The following is an 8,054-nucleotide window of genomic DNA, read 5'->3' as shown; positions in this document are numbered from 1 at the left end:
TGAAAAACACTTGTTCAATTAGGCCTTTATGCTTTCCAAGAATTCTATATCATTTCCCATCAACAATATGTCATCCACATACAATATGAGAAAAGCTACAGAGCTCCCACTCACTTTCTTGTAAATGCAGGCTTCTCCATAAGTCTGTATAAACCCAAACGCTTTGATCATCTCATCAAAGCGAATGTTCCAACTCCGAGATGCTTGCACCAGCCCATAAATCGAGCGTTAGAGCTTGCACACCTTGTCAGCATTCTTAGGATCGACAAAACCTTCTAGCTGCATCATATACAATTCTTCCTTAAGGAAACCATTAAGGAATGCCGTTTTGACGTCCATTTGCCATATCTCATAATCATAGAATGCGGCAATTGCTAACATGATTCGGACGGACTTCAGCTTCGCTACGGGTGAGAAAGTCTCATCGTAGTCAACCCCTTGAACTTGTCGATAACCCTTAGCGACAAGCCGAGCTTTATAGATGGTCACATTACCATCCGCGTCTGTCTTCTTCTTAAAGATCCATTTATTTTCTATGGCTCGCTGATCAACGGGCAAGTCAGTCAAAGTCCATACTTCGTTTTCATACATGGATCCTATCTCGGATTTCATGGCTTCCAGCCATTTGTCGGAATCCGGGCCCGCCATCGCTTCTTCATAGTTCGAAGGTTCATCGTTGTCTAACAACATGATTTCCAAGATAGGGTTGCCGTACCACTCTGGTGCGGAACGTGTCCTTGTGGACCTATGAAGTTCAGTAGCAACTTGATCTGAAGTTTCATGATCATCATCATCAACTTCCTCTCTAGTCAGTGCAGGCACCTCAGGAACATTTTCTTGAGCTACGCCACTTACCGGTTCAAGGGGTAATACTTCATCAAGTTCTACCCTCCTCCCACTTATTTCTTTCGAGAGAAACTCCTTCTCTAGAAAGGACCCATTCTTGGCAACAAAGATCTTGCCTTCGGATCTGAGGTAGAAGGTATACCCAACAGTTTCTTTAGGGTATCCTATGAAGACGCATTTTTACGACTTGGGTTCGAGCTTTTCAGGTTGAAGTTTCTTGACATAAGCATCGCATCCCCAAACTTTTAGAAACGACAGCTTAGGTTTCTTCCCAAACCATAATTCATACGGTGTCGTCTCAATGGATTTTGACGGAGCCCTATTTAAAGTGAATGCAGCAGCCTCTAAAGCATAGCCCCAAAAAGATAGCGGTAAATCGGTAAGAGACATCATAGATCGCACCATATCTAATAGAGTGCGATTATGACGTTCGGACACACCATTACGCTGAGGTGTTCCAGGCGGCGTGAGTTGTGAAACTATTCCACATTTTCTTAAGTGTGTGCCAAATTCGTGACTCAAGTATTCTCCCCCACGATCTGATCGCAAGAACTTGATTTTCCTGTCACGTTGATTCTCAACCTCACTCTGAAATTCCTTGAACTTTTCAAAGGTCTCAGACTTGTGTTTCATTAAGTAGACATACCCATATCTACTCAAGTCATCAGTGAGGGTGAGAACATAACGATAGCCACCGCGAGCCTCAACACTCATTGGACCGCACACATCAGTATGTATGATTTCCAATAAGTTGGTTGCTCGCTCCATTGTTCCTGAGAACGGCGTCTTGGTCATTTTACCCATGAGGCATGGTTCACACGTGTCAAATGATTCGTAATCAAGAGACTCTAAAAGTCCATCTGCATGGAGCTTCTTCATGCGTTTGACACCTATGTGACCAAGGCGGCAGTGCCACAAGTATGTGGGACTATCATTATCAACCTTACATCTTTTGGTATTCACACTATGAATATGTGTAGCATTACGTTCGAGGAAGAATAAACCATTCACCATCGGAGCATGACCATAAAACATATCTCTCATATAAATAGAACAACCATTATTCTCGGATTTAAATGAGTAGCCATCTCGTATTAAATGAGATCCTGATACAATGTTCATGCTCAAAGCTGGCACTAAATAACAATTATTGAGGTTTAAAACTAATCCTGTAGGTAAATGTAGAGGTAGCGTGCCGATGGCGATCACATCGACCTTGGAACCATTCCCGACGCGCATCGTCACCTCGTCCTTCGCCAGTCTCTGCTTATTCCACAGCTCCTGCTTTGAGTTACAAATGTGAGCAACCGCACCGGTATCAAATACCCAGGAGCTACTACGAGTACTGGTAAGGTACACATCAATTACATGTATATCACATATACCTTTTGTGATGCCGGCCTTCTTGTCCGCTAAGTATTTGGGGCAGTTCCGCTTCCAGTGACCACTTCCCTTGCAATAAAAGCAGTCAGTCTCGGGCTTGGGTCCATTCTTTGGCTTCTTCCCGGTAGCTTGCTTACCGGGCGCGGCAACTCCCTTGCCGTCCTTCTTGAAGTTCTTCTTACCCTTGCCTTTCTTGAACTTAGTGGTTTTATTCACCATCAACACTTGATGTTCCTTTTTGATTTCTACCTCTGCTGATTTCAGCATTGCAAATACTTCAGGAATGGTCTTTTCCATCCCCTGCATATTGAAGTTCATCACAAAGCTCTTGTAGCTTGGTGGAAGCGACTGAAGGATTCTGTCAATGACCGCGTCATCCGGGAGATTAACTCCTAGCTGAGTCAAGCGGTTATGCAACCCAGACATTTTGAGTATGTGCTCACTGACAGAACTATTTTCCTCCATCTTATAGCTGAAGAACTTGTCGGAGACTTCATATCTCTCGACCCGGGCATGAGCTTGGAAAACCATTTTCAGCTCTTCGAACATCTCATATGCTCCGTGTCGCTCAAAACGCTTTTGGAGCCCCGGTTCTAAGCTGTAAAGCATGCCGCACTGAACGAGGGAGTAATCATCAGCACGTGTCTGCCAAGCATTCATAACGTCTTGGTTCTGTGGGACGGGTGCGTCACCTAGTGGTGCTTCTAGGACATAATCTTTCTTGGCAGCTATGAGGATGATCCTCAGGTTCCGGACACAGTCCGTATAGTTGCTGCCATCGTCTTTCAGCTTGGTTTTCTCTAGGAACGCGTTGAAGTTGAGGACAACGTTGGCCATTTGATCTACAAGACATATTGTAAAGATTTTAGACTAAGTTCATGATAATTAAGTTCATCTAATCAAATTATTCAATGAACTCCCACTTAGATAGACATCCCTCCAGTCATCTAAGTATAACATGATCCGAGTTGACTAGGCCATGTCTGATCATCACGTGAGACGGACTAGTCAACATCGGTGAACATCTTCATGTTGATCATATCTTCTATACGACTCATGCTCGACCTTTCGGTCTTCTGTGTTCCGAGGCCATGTCTGTACATGCTAGGCTCGTCAAGTCAACCTAAGTGTATTGCGTGTGTAAATCTGTCTTACACCCGTTGTATGTGAACGTTGGAATCTATCACACCCGATCATCACGTGGTGCTTCGAAACAACGAACTGTCGCAATGGTGCACAGTTAGGGGGAACACTTTGTTGAAATTATTATGAGGGATCATCTTATTTACTACCATCGTTCTAAGTAAACAAGATGCAAAAACATGATAAACATCACATGCAATCAAATAATAGTGACATGATATGGCCAATATCATATAGCTTCTTTGATCTCCATCTTGGGGCTCCATGATCATCTTGTCACCGGCATGACACCATGATCTCCATCATCGTGTCTTCTTGAAGTTGTCTCGTCATCTATTACTTCTACTACTGTGGCTAACGCTTTAGCAATAAAGTAAAGTAATTACATGACGTTTATGTTGACACGCAGGTCATAAATAAATAAAGACAACTCATATGGCTCCTGCCGGTTGTCATACTCATCGACATGCAAGTCGTGATTCCTATTACAAGAACATGATCAATCTCATACATCACATATATCATTCATCATTCATCACAACCTTTGGCCATATCACATCACAAAACACTTGCTGCAAAAACAAGTTAGACGTCCTCTAATTGTTGTTGCAAGTTTTTACGTGGCTGCTATAGGTTTCTAGCAAGAACGTTTCTTACCTACGCCAAAACCACAACGTGAATTGCCAATTTCTATTTACCCTTCATAAGGACCCTGTTCATCGAATCCGATCCGACTAAAGTGGGAGAGACAGACACCCGCCAGCCACCTTATGCAACTAGTGCATGTCAGTCGGTGGAACCGGTCTCACGTAAGCGTACGTGTAAGGTTGGTCCGGGCCGCTTCATCCCACGATGCCGCCGAATCAAGATAAGACTAGTAACGGCAAGCAAATTGACAATATCAATGCCCACAACTACTTTGTGTTCTACTCGTGCATAGTAACTACGCATAGACCTAGCTCATGATGCCACTGTTGGGGAATGTTGCAGAAAACAAAAATTTTCCCTATGTTTCACCGAGATCAATCTATGGAGTCAACTAGCAACGAGAGGAGAGTGCATCTACATACCCTTGTAGATCGCGTGCGGAAGCGTTCAAGAGAACGGGGATGATGGAGTCGTACTCGCCGTGATCCAAATCACCGATGACCAAGTGCCGAACGGACAGCACCTCCGCGTTCAACACACGTATGGAGCGGATGACGTCTCCTCCTTCTTGATCCAGCAAGGGGGAAGGAGAGGTTGATGAAGATCCAGCAGCACGACGGTGTGGTGGTGGATGCAGCATTGATCGCAGCAGGGCTTCGCCGAGCTTCTGCGAGAGGGAGAGGTGTAGCAGGGGAGAGGGAGGCGCCAAGGCTTGAGGTGTGGCTGCCCCCCCTCCCCCCTTTATATAGGCCCCCTAGGGGGGTGCGCCGGCCCTAGGAGATGGGATCTCCTAGGGGGGCCGGTGGCCAAGGGGTGGAGTACCCCCCAAGGCAAGTGGGGCGCCCCCTCCCCTAGGGTTCCCAACCCTAGGCGCATGGGGGGGCAGAGGGGGGGGGCGCACCAGCCCACTATGGGCTGGTTCCCCTCCCCACTTCAGCCCATGGGGCCCTCCGGGATGGGTGGCCCCACCCGGTGGACCCCCGGGACCCATCCGGTGATCCCGGTACAATACCGGTGACCCCGAAACTTTCCCGATGGCCGAAACTACACTTCCTATATATAATTCGTCACCTCCGGACAATTCCGGAACTCCTCGTGACGTCCAGGATCTCATCCGGGACTCCGAACAACTTTCGGATTACTGCATACTCATATCTATACAACCCTAGCGTCACCGAACCTTAAGTGTGTAGACCCTACGGGTTCGGGAGACAAGCAGACATGACCGAGACGACTCTCTGGTCAATAACCAACAGTGGGATCTGGATACCCATGTTGGCTCCCACATGCTCCTCGATGATCTCATCGGATGAACCACGATGTCGAGGACCTAATCAATCCCATACTCAATTCCCTTTGTCAATCGGTACGTTACTTGCCCGAGACTCGATCGTCGGTATCCCAATACCTTGTTCAGTCTCGTTGCCGGCAAGTCACTTTACTCGTACCGTAATGCATGATCCCATGATCAACCACTTGATCACATTGAGCTCATTATGATGATGCATTACCGAGTGGGCCCAGAGATACCTCTCCGTCATACGGAGTGACAAATCCCAGTCTCGATTCGTGCCAACCCAACAAACACTTTCGGAGATACCTGTAATGTACCTTTATAGTCACCCAGTTACGTTGTGACGTTTGGCACACCCAAGGCACTCCTACGGTATCCGGGAGTTGCACAATCTCATGGTCTAAGGAAATGATACTTGACATCCAGAAAAGCTACAGCAAACGAACTACACGATCTTTGTGCTATGCTTAGGTTTGGGTCTTGTCCATCACATCATTCTCCTAATGATGTGATCCCGTTATCAATGACATCCCCATGTCCATAGACAGGAAACCATGACTATTTGTTGATCAACGAGCTAGTCAACTAGAGGCTCACTAGGGACACATTGTGGTCTATGTATTCACACATGTATTACGATTTCCGGATAATACAATTATAGCATGAATAATAGACAACTATCATGAACAAGGAAATATAATAATCATTTTATTATTGCCTCTAGGGCATATTTCCAACAAGTGCATTTAGTTATCTATAGGGTTTGACGGTGGAAGGGAATTGCAAACACAATGAGCCCAAGCTCTCGGGATAACATCAGAGAGTATCTTCTGAATCTACTGGTGCAGCAGGCGATCATCTGTAATAAGGGGCTCTCCGGAAGGAAGTAATTATGAGAACCTAGAGTTAGAGTTAGCAAATTCATTTAACCCGAGTAGAAGAGAGTTCAGAGTCCCAGAGTAAAGATCGAGGAGTAAAAGATCCTAATACCACCCAAATGGCGACGTGGGCCCGTAAGGCACACAACCATGTTAGTACAAGTTTTGTAATGTCTAGACTCGACTTCGGCCAAGGAGTGTGGAAGGGGGATTCCTACAGAAAGTTGGCTCTGATACCAACTTGTGACGCCCCCGATTCAATCGTACACTAATTATACGTGCAAACGTGTACGATCAAGATCAGGGACTCACGGGAAGATATCACAACACAACTCTACAAATAAAATAAGTCATACAAGCATCATATTACAAGCCAGGGGCCTCGAGGGCTCGAATACAAGAGCTCGATCATAGACGAGTCAGCGGAAGCAACAATATCTGAGTACAGACATAAGTTAAACAAGTTTGCCTTAAGAAGGCTAGCACAAACTTGGATACAGATCGAAAGAGGCGCAGGCCTCCTGCCTGGGATCCTCCTAAACTACTCCTGGTCGTCGTCAGCGGGCTTAGTAGTAGGCACCTCCCAAGTAGTAGTAGTCGTCATCGACAGTGGCGTCTGGCTCCTGGGCTCCATCATCTGGTCGAAGCAATCGGGTATGGAAAGGGGGAAAAGGGGGAGCAAAGAAACCATGAGTACTCATCCAAAGTACTCGCAAGCAAGGAGCTACACTACATATGTATGCATTGGTATCAAATGGAATAAGGGTATCACACGTGGACTGAACTGCAGAATGCCAGAATAAGAGGGGGATAGCTAGTCCCGTCGAAGACTACACTTCTGGTAACCTCCATCTTGCAGCAGAAGAAGAGAGTAGATGGTAAGTTCACCAAGTAGCATCGCATAGCATAATCCTAACCGATGATCCTCCCCTCGTCGCCCTGTGCGAGAGCGATCACCGGTTGTATCTGGCACTTGGAAGGGTGTGTTTTAATAAGTATCCGGTTCTAGTTGTCATAAGGTCAAGGTACAAAAAGTCGTCCCGTTACTGAAGATCACGGCTATTCGAATAGATTAACTTCCCTGCAGGGGTGCACCACATTTCCCAACACGCTCGATCCCCTTTGGCCGGACACACTTTCCTAGGTCATGCCCGGCCTCGGAAGATCAACATGTCGCAGCCCTACCTAGGCACAACAGAGAGGTCAGCACGCCGGTCTAAATCCTATGGCGTAGGGGTCTGGGCCCATCGCCCATTGCGCACCTGCACGTTGCGAGGGCGGCCGGAAGCAGAACTAGCCCCCTTAATACAAGAGTAGGCTTACGGTCCAATCCGGCGCACGCCGCTCAGTCGCTGACGTCACGAAGGCTTCGGCTGATACCACGACGTCGAGTGCCCATAACTGTTCCCGCGTAGTTGGTTAGTGCGTATAGGCCGGTGGCTAGACTCAGATCAAATACCAAGATCTCGTTAAGCGTGTTATTTTGACATAACCACGGACGCCGACCAGGGCCAGGCCCACCTCTCTCCTAGGTGGTCTCAACCTGCCCTGTCGCTCCACCTCAAAGTAACAGTCGGGGGCCATCGGGAACTCAGGCCCACCACTACCTGGATGGAGCCACCTGCCCCTTCAGCCCCCACATCAGAATCACTTGCGGGTACTCAACGAGCCAACCCGACTTTGGTCACCACCTGTATAGTATGTATATATGTATAAGTATATACCCGTGATCACCTCCGACGTGATCACGACCCGATAGTATAGCATGGCAGACTGCCAAGAATGTCGGGCCACTGATGATAATCTAGCATCCTATACTATGCATTTAGGATTGCGGGTAAGGTATCAACAGTTGTAGCAAC

The sequence above is a fragment of the Triticum urartu genome, chromosome 1 (assembly GCF_003073215.2).
Source record: "Triticum urartu cultivar G1812 chromosome 1, Tu2.1, whole genome shotgun sequence".
Lineage (NCBI taxonomy): Eukaryota > Viridiplantae > Streptophyta > Magnoliopsida > Poales > Poaceae > Triticum > Triticum urartu.
This window is presented reverse-complemented; position numbering follows the sequence as displayed.